The sequence below is a fragment of the Mobula hypostoma genome, chromosome 27, assembly GCF_963921235.1.
Source record: "Mobula hypostoma chromosome 27, sMobHyp1.1, whole genome shotgun sequence".
In the NCBI taxonomy this organism is placed as follows: Eukaryota; Metazoa; Chordata; class Chondrichthyes; order Myliobatiformes; family Myliobatidae; genus Mobula; species Mobula hypostoma.
Genome location: NC_086123.1, coordinates 10,737,362 through 10,760,830, shown reverse-complemented (window position 1 = coordinate 10,760,830; position 23,469 = coordinate 10,737,362). Strand labels below are relative to the sequence as shown.

At 41.4% G+C, this 23,469-nt stretch overlaps 1 long non-coding RNA gene across 3 annotated transcripts in view; it reads right to left on the bottom strand.

Moving 5' to 3' along the window:
• The window catches only part of LOC134338430 (uncharacterized), a 159,776-nt gene that overhangs the window by 59,289 nt on the left and 77,018 nt on the right, over positions 1-23,469 (bottom strand). Inside the window, exon 4 of one of the 3 annotated variants that reach the window (XR_010016227.1) lies at positions 5,686-5,823. The exons of the other annotated variants lie outside the window; for them this stretch is intronic. This is a non-coding gene — a long non-coding RNA (uncharacterized LOC134338430). The remainder of the gene's footprint in view (positions 1-5,685; positions 5,824-23,469) is intronic. 3 annotated transcript variants of the gene reach the window in all.

Here is a 23,469-nt window from a genome sequence, read left to right as displayed (position 1 = left end):
AAGAAGCTGCAGAAGATCGTGAACACGGCGCAGCACATCACACAAACCAATCTTTCGTCCTTGGACTCACTTTACACCGCACACTGTTGGAGCAGTGCTGCCAGGATAATCAAGGACACGACCCACCCAGCCAACACACTTTTCGTCCCTCTTTCCTCCGGGAGAAGGCTCAGGAGCTTGAAGACTCGTACGGCCAGATTTGGGAACAGCTTCTTTCCAACTGTGATAAGACTGCTGAACGGATTCTGACCCAGATCTGGGCCGTACCCTACAAATATCCAGACCTGCCTCTCGGTTTTTTTGCACTACCTTTTTTATTTTCTATTTATGATATATAATTTAAATTTTTAATATTTACTATCGATTTGTACTCCAGGGAGCACGAAGAGCAGAATCAAATACTGCTGTGATCATTGTACACTCTAGTATCAATTGTTTGGCGACAATAAAGTATAAGTATAAAGTATTCTACCACTTATGCTCTCAGTATTTGTTTATTTGTTTGTTTGTGTGTTTGTTATTATTATTATTTTGTTGTGTTTTTCTTTTTGTATTTGCACAATTTGTTGTCCTTTGGTTGCTTGCCCATCTCTCCTTGTGCATAGTTTTTCATTTATTCTGTTGTGTTCCTTTGCACCTACTGTGAATGCCCTTAAAAATGAATCTCAGCATGGTATTTGGAGGCACTGTATATACGTATTTGATAATAAGTTTACTTTGAACATTGAACTTCAAACTATTTTCGACTGTGCCTGTGCCATCTTATCAATTGTATGTTTTAAATTTAAATATATTTAATCCAATGGTTCCTCCTTATAATATTCTGCTGGTCACAAACTAAAAAGAAAAATTCTAACTAATTGGTCAAGCAAAATCCATTTCACTGATTCATGTTATGTCACCCAATCATATTCTGATTTCCTAAATTCTGGACAACCAGCTCATCGTTCCCCATTTTGTCTGTCCTTCTTATCTTGAACAGCTTCAGCTTATAACTACAATATTAGAAGGAAATACAGCATTCAAAGGCTCAAAATCCTCTGTGCAGCTTGTTTACTCCAATAACTGCTGAGGACAGCTTCACCTCTTTACCCTGTGAATGCAATTTGTCTTGTGTTCAACAAAGCAACCTGGTTTGCAGTACTTTTAGCTATAAATCTAATAAAAAATAAATATTAAGCAAAAGCAATTATCGTATTTTTGCTTGGGTGCCCTGGAGGAATGTGAAAATACAAGTCAAGCCACTGTAGGGGAAAAGACCCGTACTTTTTGAGCAATTCTTCACTAATGTACCTGGCTACAATAACCCCCTAGGATTATCTACGTTCATATAAATCACAGATATCAACAATTAAATTAGCACTTGGATATATTTATACCAGTGTTTGTCAGGTAAATAAAAACATACTTGTTTCGTCGGGCTTGTATCTTTATAGAAATGTGGTTGATATTAGCCAGATATTTTATCCTGTAACTGTACTAATAAAATGCTCAGCTAACAGCAATGTTGTGTGCGTCATTTTGGTGTGAGCTAAGTACGGGGCTGAGAAAATAAAAGTCACCATACCTCTTTTTAACCCAGTACTTATTTTCACTGCATTTTTTCTGTTTCCGTGTTAGACAGCATTGCAGCTGAATGGGAGACCTGACATTTGCCCATGAGCGACCATGTCCAGCCATTAGGAGGTGCAAGAGAGCAGCAAGTGAAGCACCTCTGTCAAAGCATTCAGATTTAGACTCGGCATTGCCATCATGTCTCCTTAGCAGGATAAGTTTCAGAACTGCCCAGAACTAATTCAGTTATAGGTAGTGTCATTAAATGTTTAATAGTATCATTAGGCAAATCAACATAATGTTGAGGAGTAACACGAGGTCTCTAACCCTTACGTGCTCTACCGTTCAATAAAATCGCAGCTGATCAGATTGTAATCTCAACTCCCATATACCATCCCTTTCACCCGTTTGCATACCAACTCCTTATCTACAGTATATCTGCCTTACAAATATTCAAATACCAGCTTTCATTGACATTCAGGAAGAAAAATCAGAGACCACTGACTTAACCAGAGAAAAAGAATCACCTCATTTGGCAACATTTGATAAATGGACGTGCAAAAGAAATGTTTGGTCAAAAAGTTTGGTTTGAAAGCTCAAACAAGAGTGGGAGAGAAAGAGAAATTTAGGAAGGATGTGTAGAGCTTAGAGCATTTTTTAAAATGACACATATGCATGATATCTTTTAGAACACCACAAAGTGTTTTACAGCCAATGAAGAAATTCAGAGTTACAGTTATTGTTGTAAGACAGATGAAGGAACACTAAGGAAATTGAGGATGGCTCAAGTGCAGAACTGGAGGAACACGTGGATCTAAGCGGAGGCAGGTGCCAATTCTGGTGAGTGATTTAAACACGAGACACAATTTTATATCAAGGTTTTGTGGGGTTGGTGTACACCAGTTGGCAAATTCGGACTGAGAAATTTGGATTTGGTTGAAATTAGGATAGGGATGGAATAAATAGATTCACAGAACATTGTTGATATTGGTCAGGATTCAAACTTCGAGATTCAAGAATGTTTATTGCCATTCATCAGTACACAAATGTAAAAGAGATGAAACTATAGTTATTCTAGATATGAAGCAGCATTACAAAATAAGCATAGACAATTAAAAACACAATAAATATAAATACATAAGGTCAGCTTATGTACATATACTGAAGGAATATACATAAAGATGTACAGGCAGGCAGCTGTACATAAGGCAACTCTGACAGGAAATGATAAAGTAATGGTGCTGGTGGGGGTGGGGTGAGAACAGAGGAGACAACCTGTAACTGGCTAGCTAATGAATAAAAGTTCAAAGTTCAAAGTAAATTTTATTATGAGAGTACATATATGTCACCACATACAACCTTGAGATTAATTTTCCTGCAGGCATACTCTGCAAATCTGTAGAATAGTAACTATAATGGGATCAGTGAAAGATCGTGTGCAGAAGACAACGAACTGTGCAAATGCAAATTTAAATAAATAGCAATAAATAACAAGAGCATGATATAACGATATAACCAGTCCTTAAAGTGAGACCATTGGTTGTGGGAACATCTCAATGGATAGGCAAATGGGTGTAGTTACCCATTTTTTTCAAGAGCCCAATGATTGAGGGGTAATAACTGTCCTTAAAACTGATGGTGTGAGTTCTGAGGTTCTTGTACCTTCTACCTGATGGCAACAGTGAGAGAAGGGCATGGCCAGGTTGGTGAGGATCTGTGAGGATTACTTTCCTACAGCAGCATTTTATGTAGATGTGCTTAATGGTTGGGAGACTGGATTTAGCATCCTACTTCCTCCAATCAAATTTCACCTAATTTTCAGCAAGTAATGATTTGACAATGCTATTTTAAATTTGTGATTTATTCAAATCAAAGACGGGTTAGACGTTTTGAGGAGGCCAGCACTTATAACAAAAGGTATCTCATAAAATACCGTAAGTTGTTCCCTAACGTGACATCCATTAGTGATTATGACAAATGGTATGCGAGGTAAAATAACACCTTAGAACAGGGGGTCCCAACCTTTTTTATGCCATGGACCAATACCATTCAGGAAGGGATCCCTAGACCTCAGTTTGGGAACCCTCTTGTCATTCTAAGGCGTAGAGGGACAAGAATTCCAAAATTCATGAAGTCAGAATTAGCATGGTGTACTGTTTGTCATTCTTTCCTGTCACAATCAGAGACAAGGGAAGGCCTGGCTGAAAACCAATCACGGTTTTCGTTTATATAGCACTGTTAGCAAAGCACATCACAGATGCTCTAAGGAATCCTCTTTGAATGAAATAATTTTCTTCTGGAAACAGAAGTGAGCAAAGGCTTAGGTAGTATGATGTCTTTTATAGGGGGAAAGATGAGTGGAGTGATAGTTTCCGTCACAATGACAGTTTTTAATCACAAATTCAGAACCTAAGTAAAGAAGAAAGACAGACTCCAATGTAGAGCCGGCAACTACAGTTTTCTCATAATAATTCTAAAAGAACAAGCAACACCACAATAAGTAACATTCTCAAAACTAAGACCCCACAATTAGCACTAATCAGGTGACTGCTTAAATATGAAAAGTGACATGGAATTCCCAAGCCTATTAAAATAAACTTAACATGCTTAAACAGAAGCACCAGGGGACCGTGTTAAAAAGGGTGATTCACTTGAGAAAAGCACCAAGAACTCTAAATGATTAAAAGGCTCTTGATAAACAACAATTAACTATTTCAGGTGCTCTAAAAACCTGAAAACACGACGCTCTCCGGCGGCCCACAGAGGTCAAAGAGTTCATTGCAGGTTTAGGGACTGAATCTGGAGATTAAAAACTTGCCATAGTCTTCCCAAAGCTTTGTGGAATATTTTAGAATGTAAAATAGCAACAGAAAATATTGCGTTCAGCAGGCAAGGCAGTATACGTAGAAGGAAAAAACAAGCTAAAGGTTCAAGGGAAAGTTCATCATCAGAACGAGGAACAAGAGAAAACTGACTCTCACAGCTATCTGGACTATTCCTCTTCTCACCCTGTCTCTTGCAAAAACGCCATCCCCTTCTCGCAATTCCTCCGTCTCCGCCGCATCTGCTCTCAGGCTGAGGCTTTTCATTCTAGGAGAAGGGAGATGTCTTCCTTTTTTAAAGAAAGGGGCTTCCCTTCCTCCGCTATCAACTCTGCTCTTAAACGCATCTCCCCCATTTCATGTACATCTGCTCTCACTCCATCCTCCCGCCACCCCACTAGGAATAGGGTTCCCCTGATCCTCACCTACCACCCCACCAGCCTCCGGGTCCAACATATTATTCTCCGTAACTTCAGCCACCTCCAACGGGATCCCACCACTAAGCACATCTTTCCCTCCCCCCCCTCTGCATTCCGCAGGGATCGCTCCCTACACAACTCCCTTGTCCATTCGTCCCCCCCATCCCTCCCCACTGATCTCCCTCCTGGCACTTATCCGTGTAAGCGGAACAAGTGCTACACATGCCCTTACACTTCCTCCCTTACCACCATTCAGGGCCCCAAACAGTCCTTCCAGGTGAGGCAACACTTCACCTGTGAGTCGACTGGGGTGATATACTGCATCCGGTGCTCCCGATGTGGCCTTTTATATATTGGCGAGACCCGACGCAGACTGGGAGACCACTTTGCTGAACATCTACGCTCTGTCCGCCAGAGAAAGCAGGATCTCCCAGTGGCCACACATTTTAATTCCACATCCCATTCCCATTCTGACATGTCTATCCACGGCCTCCTCTACTGTAAAGACGAAGCCACACTCAGGTTGGAGGAACAACACTTTATATTCCGTCTGGGTGGCCTCCAACCTGATGGCATGAACATCGACTTCTCTAACTTCCGCTAAGGCCCCACCTCCCCCTCGTACCCCATCTGTTACTTATTTTTATGCACACATTCTTTCTCTCACTCTCCTTTTTCTCCCTCTGTCCCTCTGAATATACCTCTTGCCCATCCTCTGGGCCCCCCCCCCGCCTCCTTGTCTTTCTTCCCGGACCTCCTGTCCCATGATCCTCTCGTATCCCCTTTTGCCTATCACCTGTCCAGCTCTTGGCTCCATCCCTCCCCCTCCTGTCTTCTCCTATCATTTTGGATCTCCCACTCCCCCTCCAACTTTCAAATCCCTTACTCACTCTTCCTTCAGTTAGTCCTGACGAAGGGTCTCGGCCTGAAAAGTCGACTGCACCTCTTCCTACAGATGCTGCTTGGCCTGCTACATTCACCAGCAACTTTGATGTGTGTTGCTTGAATTTCCAGCATCTGCAGAATTCCTGTTGTTTACAAGAGAAAACATGTTCTGTTTATATTGCAGAGAGGAATGGTGAGGTATAGTCAAGGCAAAGGGATTACCTGAGGATAGGGTGAGACCAAAGTAGCTATGGATTTTAAAAGCTATGACATGAGGGCAACTAATTAAGCGAGAAAACACGAAACAAAACAAAATAGAAATCTGTGAAATACAGTAATACGGCAAATAGCCAACAGATCGGTCTGGCCATTTGCCACAGGGAGGAAAACTGAGACAAGGTCCCAAATGGATGGCCTACAAAAGAATCTGTCACTTTTGATATACGTAGAGAAAGCAAGTCGTTAAAATTTGGGAATTTTTTGCTCATCCAGTAGTGGACAGCAAATGACATTGACATTTTGGGGGAGTTGGATATGATATGTGGATATGGTCCAACAATTCTGGATGATGTAACTGAGAAACAGCATGTGGGTGAGAAATAGGAGAGGACTAAGGATCTATTTGTAGGATGTCTGGAAAGCAACAACATGGAAGGAGGATAGAGAGCCATTGCTGGTGATTCACTGGGAACAAGAGAATGAACAAGAAAGAAATCACCTGTTCACAGGATGGTGGAGACCTGTTGAAGAAAGAAGATGTCTGCTGACAGATTTTTACACCCAAAAAAGGTGATATCAAACTAAGTCACAATGCAAAGGCAAGTGCCCTTGTTGTTCCCGTTGCTAAATTCATGGGGACAATTTCAGAGGTGTTCTGGGCAAACACCAGTAATTAGGATTAGGCCCTGTGAGCACAGGTTTGAGGTAAATATAATATTAATTGTAAAATACATTTGTTAGCTATCAGGGGATCAAAAGCATTCCATCATCACCACAGGTAGACCCAAAGACCACTCCCTGAATTAACCAATGAGGCTATCATCATCTTATAACCCCCTATGCCCTCTTCATGGCATTGCCAGTGGAGGCACTGCCCACATTGAGAGATCATTCAATTTATTTAGCTGGAGTCCAAGGACAATATTTCCAGCCATTTCCAGGCTTCTGACTTAGGGCTGAGAGAAGGGATCCAGACTGACTTCTACTCAGGAACAATCTCTGTTCTTGTCTACTTGGTCAAATGTGCTGTAGATGAAAAGTCGAGGGAACAGGACTCAGAAAAATATACAACTGAATAAAATATTGCCAGTGATTTACAATGATTAATACACTTCATTTGTAGTTAGTGAAAGCAAATTAAAGAAAGCAATCACAGCTCATTTACAGGAAAGCTCAAATTGTTTTCTGTTCAATTGACTTTCATTTTCATGCACCTTTGGGGCACCCAAGCAGAAGTATGTTAATTGCTTTCTCTTAATTTTTTTAATATTGCACATGCATCAGATTTATAGCTGAAAGCACGCAAAGCAAGCTGCTTTGTAACTCACACGACAAATTACATTCAAAGAGCAAAGAGGTAAAGTTGTCTTCAATTGTTTTTATACAACACGTCAAACAATGAAGTAAATCTCTGTACAACAATTCTTTCTGATTGAATGATATTGTCTTCAAGGGGGTTCGATTAACATGAATAATGAAATTAAGCCATCATAAAAACATCAATGGAATTATCCATGTCCCTCTTAAGTGGAGTTTTTTTCCAAATAAATTTAAAATCTGACGTCCCTTTGGTGTTCATGTTCCTCTAATGGGAATGGATTTAACTCCCTTTTCTCCTATTGCTGCTTATTGATTAAAAATTCAGTCCCCTTACTGTAACCTTACATTGATCCTTTCCAAATACTTTCACATCATTTTTAATAAATGGATTGAGTTGGAACTTCACTCTATGCACTTGTGTAAAATGGGTGCTATCATCCACAGGCCCATCTTACAACTCATTGCTGACACCAATAGAATTATAAAACCTGAAGGAATCAACCAGCAATGACTTCAGACAGGACTTCGCAACCTGGGGTCCATGGACTGCTTGCTTAATGATATCGGTCTACAGCATAAAGCAGGTTGGAAACCCCTGACTGTGAGAAGAAATTCTTGATAAATGATTTGGAACACCTCCCTCATTTTAACTACTTTTTATATTATTCTGCCCAGTTATTAAATGTCTTTTATCCCTCTGTACAAAATGGCCTAGAAATCAGTTGTCCCTGGATGGGTTTATTAAAAAGATGGTACCCAACTAGGCAAAACATAATGGTCTAGGGCATAATCAAATCATAGAATCATACAGCACAGAAACAGGCATTTTCAACCCTCCCCCCACCTCACCCCGCCCATCATGGCTAACTACAGTAATCCTATTTGCCTGCATTTGGCCCATATCCCGCTGCTCCTTGCCTATGCAAGTACTGCTCCACAAGGCTTACTCATCTCTGCACTGAACTAAGGCTGAGGCCTGAAAGTAACGGGCTTCTGAATCGGCTGTGGACTCGCTTCCATGAACTTCAGCTATGAACGGGGTTTGCTTATCTTTACTGCTTTATTGTTTTGCATGATTTGTTTGTTATTTTCTCTGCACGTTGGGTGTTTGGTGGTCTTCTTTTGTTTTAGTGTGTTCCATTGGCTTTCTTTGCCTTGTGGCTGCCAGTACGGAGACGAACCTCAAGCTTGTACAAAGTGTGCGTACTTCGATAATAAATGCACTTTCAACTATGTCCAGGTGCCTTTTAAACATTGTAATTGTATCTGACTCAATCATTACCACATTTAACATGGCGGTTGATAGGTTCTTGATTGGTAAGAGCATCAGCGGTTACAGGAAGAAGTCAGGAGAATGGGGTTGAGAGAGATAATAAACCAGCCATGATGGAATAGTGGAACAAACTCAATGGACCAACTGGCCTGAAATTCTTCTGCTTCCATACGTTGTTATGGTCTCTTCTGGCAGCCCAATCCAGATAACCCCTTCAGCCTCCTACGTTACGGTCGGAATACGCCCAGTTTATCCAAACTCTCCTTGTATCTGAAGACCCTCCCCACCTCCCCATCCTCATTTCAGGAAATACACTGGTGTATCTCGCCTGTGTTCTCCATATTGCTGCCACAACCCTCCTGGTGCCCGGCGACCAGAGCTGTCAGCGGTACTCAGTGCGGTCTAACCAAAGCTTTGTGCAACTGCAACATGACTCTAAGCTCAAAGTTAAAGCCAAGTTCATTGTCATATGCACAGACTGTCTGCAAAGATGCAATGAAAACTTACTTCCTGCAGCATGCATGTGGCATCATATAGGCAGCCTTCAAAAGAAAAAATGAATTAATTTTTTTACAAGAAAGAACATGATTATAACAAAAAAAAATGCCTACTTCTTCTGAGGCATTTGCATCTGGAGGCATTGCTGTAGCTTAAAATGTCTATGAATGGAACTGGGATTCTGACTGATGGTCTGGAGGGTCATTCAATACACCTTTTTTCCCCTCTTCTTCTATATTATGTATTGCATTGAACTGCTGCTGCTAAGTTATCAAATTTCCCGACAATGCCGGTGATAATAAACCTGATTCTGAATAGAGACAGCCAGAGTGCTGAGGTTTTTGAGGTCAGTGGGCATCTCCTGGGAAGAAAACTCACCTTTCAAGTGCTCCGTGATGTTAATGAGCCAGCAGCACTTCCACATTCCAGCTATACTCTGCCACGAGGGTCCTGAATTCCACTGTGCAATCCAGCACTGAGAACAAGCCTTGTTGTAGTATCGTATCCGCTGCTTCCCTTCTACTTCCTGGATGGTTGAAAACCAGGTGAAATGCTCATATATGTAGCAAATAGGGGTCTCATTGTCCTAGTTAGCGGTGGCCCAGGCCAGAGCTCGCCCATTTGAGGGGGAGGTGACAAAGGCCATCTTGGCTCAGCCCGTAAGATACAAAGATGACTGGAGCTCGAAGCAGAAGATGCACTAGGACAGGATGGTGTGGCATCGAGTTGGGGATCCGTCAAAGCATTTGGGCACTGGAATCCTGGGCTCTGAAGGAGAAGATTGTGTGCTGTGGGGTTGCTGTATTGAGACCGAGAGCTGGTTGAGTGGGGTGAGCAGATGGTCAATGGTTACCTACTGCATTTGGATGGTGTGCTCCTGTCGATGGACAACTTCCTTTAGGCAAGCAGACTCTTTCAGGTCAAGCGCTGGCTCGCCCATCCTGTCAGGAAGTGTAGAGGGGGGACTTGACCCAAAAACAGATCAGTGGATACGATTTAGCTGTAAACGATACTTTTCTCGTAAACTGCAATGTAATAATTCATGAGGGGCCACAAAACAAGAGAGAACAGAAACTGAATACAACAGGCAACAAGGTACCTGAAGGCTAGGAGCAACTGGATGAAGCTGGCTGGTTTGATGGAGGACAAGGACTGAGGATAGGGGGCTGGGTTTAGATAGGCTGCCGGTGATGAGCTGGAAACAAGTGGCAAGTGGCTCCTGTTAGCTGGGTGGAGACTGGGAGGTGCCTGCCTGTGCAGGCCTGACACAAAGTGGTCATAGTGTTGCTAAACTGTAGTGATTAGGGTTTTGCTAATTGGTTCGAGAACTGATTTGCTTAATGGAAGTGGCTATCTTTGAACCAGGTGGTGTGGAACTTCAGGCGTCTGTGCCCCCTGCCTGTTGGTAGCTGAGAGTAGATGATGCGGCCCAAATGGTGGAGATCTCTAACGGAGGATGTTGCCTTCCTGAGGCAGTGCCTCCTGTAGATACTACTGATGATGGGGAAGGATGTGCCCGTGATGTATTGGACAGAGTCCATTATTCTCTGCAGCTTCTGTGCACTCAAATTGCCTTAGCAGACCATAATGCAATACTCAATGTCTTGGCCTGTGAAGGCAAACATTCACTACCCTATCTACCTATGTCATCTCTTTCAGGGAATGGTGATCTCTCTGTACATCAACATTCCAAAGATCCTTTCCTTGCCCTAACAGAATTTAACCTCCCTAAGTGCATTACCTCATACTTGTTTGGACTAAATTCCAACCATCCTGCTACGCCCAGTTTTTCAATTGACTTATGTTCTGCTGTGTCCTTAAACAAACTTCCTCACCAACTACAACTCCACCAATTTTTATATCATTTGCAGAATTACTAATCATACCATGTACATTCACAACCAAGTAATTGATGTATTATAAATGAGGCTAAGTAACTTGTGGGCTATAAAGTTTATGTACTTAAAGTACAGAATGAACTTTCACTGTGTATGCTCTGTCTGTGCAATATTGCACAATGAAAATAATGGAGAGAGACCTGGGTGCCAGTATTGAAGGTAGTTACCAAAACTGGCTAGGGAAAATCAGTAAAACCAGTCTCAAAGTGTGCAAAATCAAACCAATGCAGAAGCTAGAAATGGTGTGTCAGGCAAGGGGAAATGAATACCTTGAGGGTTTGTGTCAGAGCTTCAACAGTAATGAGTGGATGGTTGACAATCAAATTGTCATTGGTGTGAGTCTGGATTGAAATCAGCTACTGTGGGGTGGGTCATCAAGTCATAAACATCAGAAACTCTGCAGGTGCTGGAATTCCAGACCAACACACTTGCAAAATATTAGAGGAACTCAGCAGGTCAGAGCATCTATGGATCGGAATAGACATTCCACATTTCAAGCCGAGACTATACATCTCTATGGATGTTTTGGCCCAAACCTTCTCCATAGCTGCTGCCTGACTTGCTAAGTTCTTCCAGCATTTTGTGTGGGTTGTTGTGGAGTGGGTGCTCATGTTAAAATTTAACAGGTTCAAGAGACAGCCATCGTCAAAGCAAGAGGTTTTAACAAAGTGGACTACTCAAGAATGTTTCTCAGTGCTAGTCTTGAGTGTCTGAGGCAAGAGTCAGTTCCATTCTAACCAACAATCGATGGTTTTTGCATCAATGACTTGCACCAGCCATGTTCTTAGCATGAATACACCAAATTCATCATACCTGTCACTGGATGCTAGAGGGCACATCCTTTCCCCTCAACACGCCAGCACAGAGAACCAAGAAGAGAATTGCCGACTTGGCAATAAAAGTAATATGCCCCAGATTTTCTTTAACATACATTCTTTTCATTGAATTTCATTTGGGTGGTGCCCATAAACATTGTGCTCTAGAATAGAGATTCTCCATCTTTTAATCCTGATTTTCCACACAATTTAGCAGCACTTGCTATCTTATGCAACCTAGTGAAAATCCCACAATCAGAATCATTAATCAAGTTATGAGCACATTGTTTTATTTCCAAATATTCATTATAGTAACTAAATATTTAAAATTGCTTAATGGAAAATATAAGTGATAGCCACTTCATCATTTTCCATCGATACATTAATAATCCTAATAACAATTTAATCATAATTACATAAGATTTCAGCATCAGTGATTTCAAACATTCCCTCAAGGTCAATATCAATGCAGACTTGAATTCATCCCCTTCATCCTTGTCGAAAGGTTCAACAACTATTTGATTTTCAAGTAAAGATGGATTGGAGTTGTTGGTACTTATCTGACTCAAGCTCTTTTTCGTTATTTCCTTTGAAAATGATACATCATGGAAGGCTTAATTGGAAAGCAAAGTACAAGGTTAATGGTGAGATTCTTAGCAGTGTGGAGGGCAGAGGGAACGTGGAGGTTCACGTTCACGGATACCTCAAAGTTACCATGCAAGTTGATATGGTGGTTAAGAAGGCACATGGCATGTTGGCTTTCTTTCGTTGGGGGACTGATTTCAAGAGCCACAAGGTAATGTTGCAGCTTATGAAACTCTGGTTAGACCACACTTGGAGTATTATGTTCTGTTCTGGGTGCCTCATTATAAGAAGAATGCAGAAGCTTTAGAGAGGGTGCAGAGGAAGATTTACTGGGATGCTGCCTGGATTAGAGTGGAAAGGTTGAAGGAACTAGGGCTTTTCACTTTGGAGCGATGGAGGCTGAGAGGTGACCTGATTGGGGTGTTATTAGATGATGAGGAATAGTAAGAGTGGACAGCCATTGGTTTTTACCGGGGGGAGGGGGGGAGGAGGAAGAGGAATGACTATACTGTTTTATATACTACATTAAGGCTAATAGTTCCCTACTGTAATTTATACAGTAACAGGATACAATTTAAATCAGGCTTAAGAATGTAAGGGCATAAATATAGGAGCAATAGTAGGTCATTCAACCTACAAACCAGATCCATAGTCAATGTAATCAGGTTGATCTGTCCCAAGGTGTAATCTTCTCCCTATGCCCATTTTCCACAACCCTCAGTTTCCTCAACTTCCAAATAATTCTCTAGTTCTTTAATATATTCCCAGTGATTTAGCTTCAACAACCCTTTGCACAGAGACTTCCAGAGTTTCACCAGCCTCTGCGAAAAGATCTATATCTTAATGACAAATGACTGCGACCTAAATCTTTTATTCTTCTTCGACTTGTTTTCTTCAAAAGTACCTTCACTATTCTTTACTCTGCCCTGTGATTGACAGCAATAAGCTTCTCAACTTCTTCTGTCATCAATCCTCCAATTCCATTTCTGTTTGTGTATCTTAATAGATTGTGTCTCTCTCTTTTGCTTAGGTGGAAAAGAGGAGTGAGTGGAGGAGGGAGTGGGGGGGGGAGATAATCAATTAATTCTAAATATACTTCTGAACTCTTTGAAATATGGAAATAGATGATTTAGCTTCCAATTTTTCACCTATTTGTAGATAATTAATAGGGGTCTTCCTACCAACCATTGGGGGCATTTATCAGGAGCACTGCGTATACAGGGCCCTTAGTATTATCAAGGATCCCACCCATCCATCCAGCAACCTTTTTGATATTTTACCATCAGCCAGAAGACTCCAATGCATAATGATATGAACGGTCAGGATGGGAACAGCATTTTCCCTCCGGCCATTAGGCTTCTGAACTCCCTGTCACATCATATTCAAAGTGTCACCAGATAATTTGTACAGTACCATACAATATTTAATTTTTGCATTTTACTGTGCTTAGCTATGCATAATTCATTTGTAGATTTAATTCTTACTTTCCTAAAGTTAATGGGTGTATATCTGTGTTATGTGTACTACTGTGCTTAACTCCCTGGTCCGGAGAAACGTTGTCTTGTTTGACGGTATATATGTATAGAGTTAAATGACAATAAACTTGACTTGACTTGACTTGACTTGACTTGACTTGACTTTGAGGTCTTTTCTCCAATGACCCCAATATCAAAAGTAGATTGGAGGACAGATTCAAATTTATCTCTTATTTTAAGGAAACTACACCTTAAATAACTATGATCATGTTAAAAAACAAATTTCAGTAGGGTAATATACATTAAAATGGCACGATGATGTCATTTTACATGGTGGAATAAAAAACACAGTTTAGGATGCAACACTAAAATGGTATTTGTTACTATGAAGAGCAATTATTCATTGGTGCATTCTCTCTACCCCAGTTCTGGTAGCCTGAAAATGTCATTTGCTTTTTGCCTGCAGAATTTTAAAAAGTTCTTTAAAAGGTAGTGACATTGCAAAGCAGCACGAACTGTGCAGAGCCATTTTCAGCATAGTTCACAATTTGTACAGTATAATAACATGCATGTTATCTCTGCATCCTGGAACTACGCACAGGTATTGTTGTCAGTTCTCCTGCCATGCCAATCTGATTTGATCTCAGCAATGACAAAACGAAATGCATCAATTTAACTTTGCTTACCATTCAAATCACATATGAGAAACCTAGCCTTTATAAGCAAGAAGGCCTAATTCTCCCCCTTCAGGCCCTCAAACCTGCTCTGAAACGTCATTTTGGCTGACTTATTATCCTTCCAAACCCTATGCACCTGCCTTCTTCCTATAACCTTGATGCCCTTAATAATCAAGAACTTCTGCTTTTAATATACCCAGTGACTTGGCCTTCGCAGCCATTGTGTCAATGAGTTCCACAGATTCACTGCCCTCTGGCTGAAGAAATTCCTCCTCATGGCAGTTCTAAAGGGACGCTTTTACATTCTGAGGCTGTGCCCTCTGGTCCAAGACTCCCCCGGGAACTGAGTTGTAGTTATGGAGAAGTTCAAACCTTAGCACCACCAAGTTCAATATTCCTTCTCTGTACTATTTCATTTATGCCACAGGAGAATTACAGGTGACAAATGAAGGCAAACTGAAATACATGGCCAAATTATTGCAATTACATAAAGGAAAAGGGCCAGCCCATTAGCAAAATGATGAAAGACTGCATCTTGAGATAATCAACAATGTCACAAATCAATTATATAGCAAACCATTGGACCCATTTAGAGAAAAACATCTTTCACTCAGAACAGCAGAGTCTTCAACAAGAAAATAATCAGTGTAAATGTCAGAAAAGGGACAAAAATAATACCTATTTATGTGGAGATTTATTTGAACACAGAATATCTAAACAGAGGGAGTAGTTGATATAAAAAAGCTTGAAGCATATTATTGAGCTTTTCAGTTGCTGAAAGCCTCTCTATGTTTCAGATCCTTCCGTCTCTAGTTTCTCAACACTTTCCTCCAAGCTTCCACTCTCCATAATCTTAAACTCCTCCAAAACTTTGTAGCCTATGTGCTAATCAGCATCACGTTCCACACATCCCCGACCCACCATCAATTTAATTGCGCCATGTTTAAATCCCTCCAAATTATCGTTCCTCTTTATCTTTTTTATCTCATCATAAATCCGAGTGCTTGTCTATTCCTTGACTCCCTTCTCCCAACCTTGGCACCTGTGCCTACAACTATCTCTCATCCCGAGCTCAAAAACTTGCTCCATCTCCCTTTCATGCTTCTTTTATACCTCTTTTATCAAGCACTAATCTCCTGCCCTCGTGTGTCCATTGGATCAATGGAAATCATGTCATTAAACTCCAACAAGCCACCTGAGATATTCTGTTATGTTATTGGCACTCTGTAAATCCATGTGGTTATGTTGCTGATTGTTCTAGATGCATTTGCACTACTCAGCTATAATGCTGAAATACTTTGTTTTAACTTCTGTTTGTAATTTAAGTAACTTTAAGAAAGCCAACAAAAGTTGGCTTTACAGTAATTATCTTGTCTAGAAAATTCAAAATGGCCATTTACTGATGAACTTTTTTTTAACATTACAATAATAAAATGGTCAATGAGTTAAAGTAAGAATACCAATTTTATTATTTCATGCTATCAAATGAGAAAGCAAAATTGTGTTTCTCTATAATATCTGATCAGTTTTTAAAGTTTGAAAATCATTTCAATACAGGCTAAATAGGAGTGGCAGAGATGGAGAAAATCACAAAAACAGACATGTAATGTCTTTGACAAATAAACTCTTCTCAGGCATCCAGCCGGGTACATTTATTCATTATAACTGATGCTTTGATGACAAACTCTGCCATCTTCATTAGGGATGATTCCTGGGCATGTCTACCCCTATAGTCTATGCCTCCTGATTGGTTATTCATTACCCAATCAGGTTTCCGCTCTCCCACCTTGTTTATAATCGAATTCCAGTTCTTACTTAGTGCGTAGCCTTCATCTTAGTTAAATTTCTTTTCCTCTAGTTTTATTTCAATGGCTTCCTTTACCAAGCAGTCCCAAAAGCCAATGGCGCGGAACAGTAGTTTTATGCCAAAGTCAAATCTATGGCCATTGCAAATGCAATGTTCTGCTGCTGCCAATTTCAAACAGATACACCTCCTGTGCTCCTTGATGTATCTAACAAAGAACTGGAATTCAATTGTAAACAAGGTGGGAGAGCGGACACCTGATTGGATGAGGACTAACCAATCAGGACGGATGGACTATGGGGGTATAAATACCACCGGACTAAACATGCCCAGGCATTATCCCTGATGAAGATAACAGTTTGTCATTCAAACGGTTATAATACATACCTGTATCCGGAAGCACAAAAACAGTTTATTCATCATACATGCCAGGAAAGCACTAGATCCTTTTTCATGTAAAGTCTTTCCTTAATTTGAAATATTTTATCTTTCCGCAAAGATATATACCCTCAATATATGTACAGTATAGAAAGCACTTTAACCAAGAGAGAGGATTTGACTAACATCCTATTTAATGGTGGCTTTTGACTTAAGAAAGAGAGATACATATTCATGTCTAAAAACCTATAACAAGTACTTACTTTGAAAATTACAGTGATTGTTAGAAAGTCATAGATCACTGTTACTGATCTGTGCAAACCTCCTTTACCCACTCTATCGAGTCAATATTTTTCCTTCACCACGGTCTCAAATATCAGAGCCACAGATGGATATTTCAGTTTGCTCTGTCCCAGAACATATCACCACATGCATTACTGCAAGATCTAGCTGTGGTAACAAACATCAAAGCCATCCAGTCATTGCCTAAGCACAATTTTTTTCCAAGGGCTCCACAGTATTCAAGTTCACCCTTGGATCACCTTTAGTACTTTCCTCACCATCACACATTCCATACCACTGAAGTGTATAAAACTAAATGTACAGAGATGAAGAGATCTGTTGACGTTTGTACACACCTTCAGTAATAGTGCCCAAATATTGACTGTCCACCCAACAACCCCTATCGCACCTCATATTCCATCTGTGTAGCCTCCAACCTGATGGCATGAACAACAATTTCTCTAATTTCAGGCAATTTCTCCCCCCTCTCCCATTTCTGTTGCTATTCCCCTTCCTGGCTCCCCTCTTACCCCTTTTCTTCTTCTCATCAGCCTATCACCTCTCTCTGTTGCCTCTCCTCCTTCCCTTTCTCCAATGGTCCACTCTCCTTTCTTGTCATATTTCTTCATCTTCATTCCGTTACCTTTTCCACCTATCACCGCACAGTTTCTCACTTCATTTCCTCTCCCCCAGTCACCCAGCTTTCCCCTCATTTAGCTTCACCTATCATCACCAAACTTGTTCTCTTTCTCCATCCCCCACCTTCTTGTTCTGGCTTCTCCCCCTTTCCTTTCCAGTTCTGATGAAGGCTTTGGCAAAAAAATTAACCCTTTATTCCTTTCCAGAGATTCTTTCTGACCTGCTGAGTTCTTCCACCATTTTGTGTGTATTGGTTTGGATTTTCAGCATCTGCAGAATCACATGTCTTTTTAAAAAATGGCCTTTTCTTTCCCTTTTTTGTAATTTGCAAGTAATGAATTGAAGCTAAAAGCACAGGCTGCTCCACAGAATAAGAGTTTGCATATGCTACAGCCAAACATTAAGACAATGGGATGTATTAATTTATTTGCATCAAACCAGGCAACAAGGCTGAGTTATTTGCACCATTGTGACTGAGTTCAAACTGGCAGACCAGACAGATGTTGTCATGTAGCACATCAAACATGGTCACAGATATAGGCAATCAATAGGTTTTGCATACTTATGATATTTATGTACTCAGAGACAGGCTTGACAACATTAATTTTGGGCGTCTGGAATTTCTGCCCCAAGTAGCTTTTAGACTATTTGTGTGAATTAGTTTGTGACAAAGGTGTCACAACATTCAGTGATGTCAGTCACTATACGTAATTCAAAGGAAGCCTTATAAACCCAAAATATTGAAGAAAACGATATCACTGTAGCTTTTGAAATTGTATTGTATCAGCTCTTTCTGTCTTTGATCTTAAGGGCAAAAAAAGTGCTGAACCTTTGGGTTTGTGAGCCTCTGCCGAGAGTGTCTCCAAAATAATGCCTGCCTGTTGTGCTGAATAAATATTTCCATATCAACGGCTTCAGCGACTCTCCAGTGACTTCAATCACAGTCACATCTTTGCAGCTAAAGCCAGGCACAAATACAATTTTCAGAGCTTCAAGTCTCCCTTACTTATAAAGATACTATTTTGAGGACCATGCAGACAGTCAGTATTAAGCTGATTTGTTTTTAGTATGGAAATACATTTCGATAAGGAGAATTGCTTGTCTCCATGGAAAAGCCGCCTGAATGGGCAATTTCCTGGAGATGTTTGCAAATACCAGCTGGACGTTATGTTGCATTAAGCAAATTAGAATTGACTAGCTGCATTCCATCTATAAATCTGTACTATACGAATAATCTTGCACATTGTGCTCACATCCTGTACACAAAGCTTCCCTCTGTTGACTCATATATTTTAAGATTAAAATTAACTATATCAGGATTTATTGCAAGAGATTTGTTTTGAAGGTTGTAAACATTACCCATGTAAACATTTCACAATCAGAGTTTCTAGATGATATAATCATATTAAGTTTATGAAACTGTCACTATTTTCCCACTCTCCAACATTTGTAATATCCAAAATGGGATTAAAGTGGCATTTGAAAAGCTGAAAGTGGGAAAAAAAACTTTTCAAGTGTGATTATTTCATGTAGGCCCATTATTCTTGGTCGATAGCACTCCTATCAAATTTTATATAAAAAAATATAAAAATGTTAGCAAATTCAGGGTTAAAGATCCAAGCATTAAGACCTGCTCAGGCATTTGATCCATTACTGAGGGTGGGGGTGGGGGGGGGGTTCTACTTACATCTAAGGTGGCACCTTCTTGAAATGTTAACCTGATAACTCATCACACTTCTGGGTAATTGCCATTGATCTCTTCACATTCTTTGGAAGACCAATGGAGTTAACTCTCGGGTTGTAGCCAATATTTCTCCCTCAATTGACATGACAAAAACAGATTATGTGGTTGATACTGTGAAGTATGCTGTGGCTCCTACATTAAAATGGTGATCAAAACCAAAAATTATTCCAGTGACTATAAAATGGAATACACTTGGGGAAATGAATGGGATTATATGCATTACTGTTTTGCCTACTGTAGCTTATAATATCTTACAAAAAGTTTGTTATGCCAAGAATCAAGCTACCAGTGCATTCCTAGCAGTATGACAGGGTAGCATAAGCTGCTGTTTTAGTATCCAGGGCATAGCGCTGGTGGCAAGTTCAAATCCTACCTCAGCAACTGAGAAATTTATATATGTCTCACAGACTTAAGTGTATGAAGAGTTGCTAGGGGTGAGGTTGGGGTGATTATAAATCAGCCATGTTGTCGCATGAACGAAGTCACTAGAAAGAAGTGCTGGTAGATATGAAGCATTCTCTTTATTCGACAAAATGGAAGGAAAGACGCCTGCCTCACCCAACACTGCATGACATTTTATATGCTAAATATCAAAGGACAATTCAGGCTAAAGATCAAAGGACCATTCCATATTTGCAATGCGTCCTTTGAGCTACACACCACCCTCACATCTGCCTCTTTGCACCCACATGACAGACACCCAAATAACAAATTTAATCAGCATTGTCTGGTCTTCCAATTAACTGCGGCTCGCACGCTTAGGAACCCACTGTCCGAGCTGCATTTTTGATTTAATTCACAGTTCAAATCTGAAGACTAGTGACTGAAGTCAGTTGCAGAAGTCATTTGCTGTATGTGCTAACACCCAAAAAAATGCTCCAACAAGCCACGATGGAATGGTGGAGCAGACTCGGTGGGCTGAATGGCCGAATTCTCCTCCCATTCTTTATGGTCTTGTGTGTGATTTATTAACGCAGCCATTACATGTATAGAAACTGAAAGGAGAAGGATATCTTCTTATTGATCATAAATCTGAGACTTTATCGGAGGGTGGAGAAGATGGTGGCACCACGCAGCGCGCGCAGCTGTTCCGGATGAATATCGGTTATGTGTAACTAGGGGCCGTGCACAATCCGGATTTGATGGGGACAGCCGTGAGAAGCGCAGAGGAACATCTGGAGTAACTTCCGAAATGCCTGCTTCGCTGCCGCTGCTACTGTGCAATCGAGAATCTCCGGAGACGAAGGCCCCAAATCCTCGGTTTTGCGTACCGGTTGTTGCCGGGGCTGGGGTCAAAGAGCTCGGCAGAGATGGTGCTCGGTGCTCGGTGTCGGAGAGCTGGTTGGAGGCTCGGAGTTTTCAGACAGACTCGGAGTCGGACTGTGGTCGGATGCTTCCAGAATGCTGCATCGGCAAGTTGGCGGCGCTGGAGGTTCACCGTCTGCGTCAGATGATGGGACTTTCGAGAGACTTTGAGACTTTTACTGTGTCATGGTCTGTTCTTATCAAATTACGGTATTGCTTTGCACTGTTGTAACTATATGTTATAATTATGTGGTTTTTGTTAGTTTTTAAGTCGGTTTGTCTTGTGTTTTCATGATATCATTCTAGAAAAACACTTTATCATTTCTTAATGCATGCATTACTAAATAACAATAAAAGGAGATTGCGTGTCCTCATAATCATAATCATATTTCCTTCATCTGAATTAACCTAGAGATGGAATGTTCATTGTGCTCATTTGGAGTGGTACTTAAATTCTTCAGGAGTTGCTCTGTATTTTGAACCCATGCCTTAAGTGAGCTAAGTTTAGTGAGTACAATCATGAATTGCCCAATGTACATGGAATTGCTATATTGTCCATCATAAACTTCGGGAATCTCCAGATGGAATATCTCGGTATTACAATGAGAAAAAGACACAAAGGGAGATACCTTGATGAAAGGGTAAAGACTGATGCTAAATTGGGAGCTGTGATAAATAAGGCTTGTGTGCTAAAACTAGACTTGTTATGCTGATTGTGCTCATTTAAAGTTTCCTACAAGTACTAAAACTGGCATCTCCAAGTTCAGCATTCAAACGCAGTCCCTGGATCAATAGTTCTGTGCCAACAGCATTTACGGCGCGACATCGAGCTTACATCGCTGGAGATCAACTACAGCTCAAGAAAAGCTATCAAGGCTGCGAAACAACAATATAGGGAGAAGACTGAGTCAAGATTCACAATGATTAGCACACGTGACTTGCGGCGAGGGCTGCATACCGTCGCAGACTTCAAAGCCAAACGTTGTGGTGCCACCTTCTCCCAGATGAGCTCAATCGCTTTTATGCGCGGTTCAATGTCGCTAACTCTGAGTCTCCGAGGAAAGCCACTGCTACAACCTGCAACCTGGTCATCTCTGAGGCTGAGGTACGCAGAGGTTGCCAACGAGTGGACAGTCGTAAGGCCGCGGGACCAGAAGGCACCCCAGGGCGAGTACTCAGGATGTGCGCAGCACAACTGGCAGGTGTGTTTACAGACATTTTTAATCTCTCCTTCTCCCAGTGTAGAGTTCCTTCCTGCTTCAAATTATCCACCATAGTCCTTGTACCTAAAAAGACCAAGGTAACATGCCTGAATGACTGGCGTTCCGTCGCACTCACCTCAATAATAAGCAAATGCTTTGAGAGGCTGGTCAAGGATTACATCTGCAGCTTGCTACCACCCCTACAATTCACCTACCAGCACGACCGATCAACAGATGACACAATTGCCACTGCTCTATATACCGTCCTTACACATCTGGAGAAGAAGGATGCGTATGTGAGAATGCTGTTCTTGGACGACAGTTCAGCACTCAACCAGGCTCGACAAGAAGCTCAGAGACCTCGGCCTTGACCCTGTCTTGTGCAGCTGGATCCTGGACTTCCTGTCAGATCACCAGCAGGTTGTAAGAGTGGGCTCCCTCACCTCCCACCCTCTGACTCTCAATACAGGAGCCCCTCAGGGCTGCGTACTGAGTCCCCTCCTTTGCTCCCTGTATACCCATGACTGTGTCGTCACCCACAGCTCCAGTCTGCTAATTAAATTTGCCAACGACACTACATTTTTTGGCCTTATCTCAGACGATAACAAGGTGGCCTACAAGGAGGAATTCATCTCTCTGACACAGTGGTGTCAAGAAAACAACCTCTCCCTCAATATCACAAAAACAAAGGAGCTGGTTGTGGATTACAGGAGGAATGGAGACAGGCTAACTCCTATTGACATCAATGGATCTGGGGTTGAGAGGGTAAACAGTTTCAAGTTCCTCGGCATCCACATCACTGAGGACCTCACGTGGTCTGTACACACCAGCTGTGTGGTGAAAAAGGCACAACAGCGCCTCTTTCACCTCAGACGGTTGAGAAAGTTTGGTAAGGGCCCCCAGATCCTAAGAACTTTCTACAGGGGCACAAAATGAGAGCATCCTGACTGGCTACATCACTGCCTGGTATGGGAACTGTACTTCCCTTAATCGCAAGATTCTGCAGAGAGTGGTGCGGACAGCCCAGCGCATCTGAAGTTGTGAACTTCCCATTACAAGGACAGGTGTGTAAAAAGGGCCCGCAGGCTCACTGGGGACCCAAGCCATCCCAAGCACATTCTATTCCAGCTGTTACCATCCGGGAAGCAGTACCACAGCATAAAAGCCAGGATCAACAGGCTCCGGGACAGTTTCTTCCACCAGGCCATCAGACTGATGAACTCACACTGACTTGAGTGTACTCTATATTACATTGACTGTTCTATTTATTATAAATTATTATAAATTAATATGAACGCACATGGCACATTTAGATGGAGATGTAATGTAAAGATTTTTACTCATGTATGTGAAAGATGTAAGAAATAAAGTCAATTCAATTCAAAATGCAAATTATAACCAAAGGTTCACTTGCAGTAATCCACCCACAATTCCACTGCAGTGGGGGTCATGATCTGTCAGGCCAAGGACCAACATCCCACCCTGCAAAAACTCATTTCAGGGAGGTAGCACCATCAATTTGCGGGAGACTTCCAGGAGAGGGGGGATGTCTGCAATAGAATAGCTCCTTAGCAGCTAGCCAGCTAGTTTAAATAACATTAGCTATGCTAGTGAACGAATGACACCTGTTAAACTCACCTCAACATGTCTTTTACAGTCTTAACCCACCATGGGC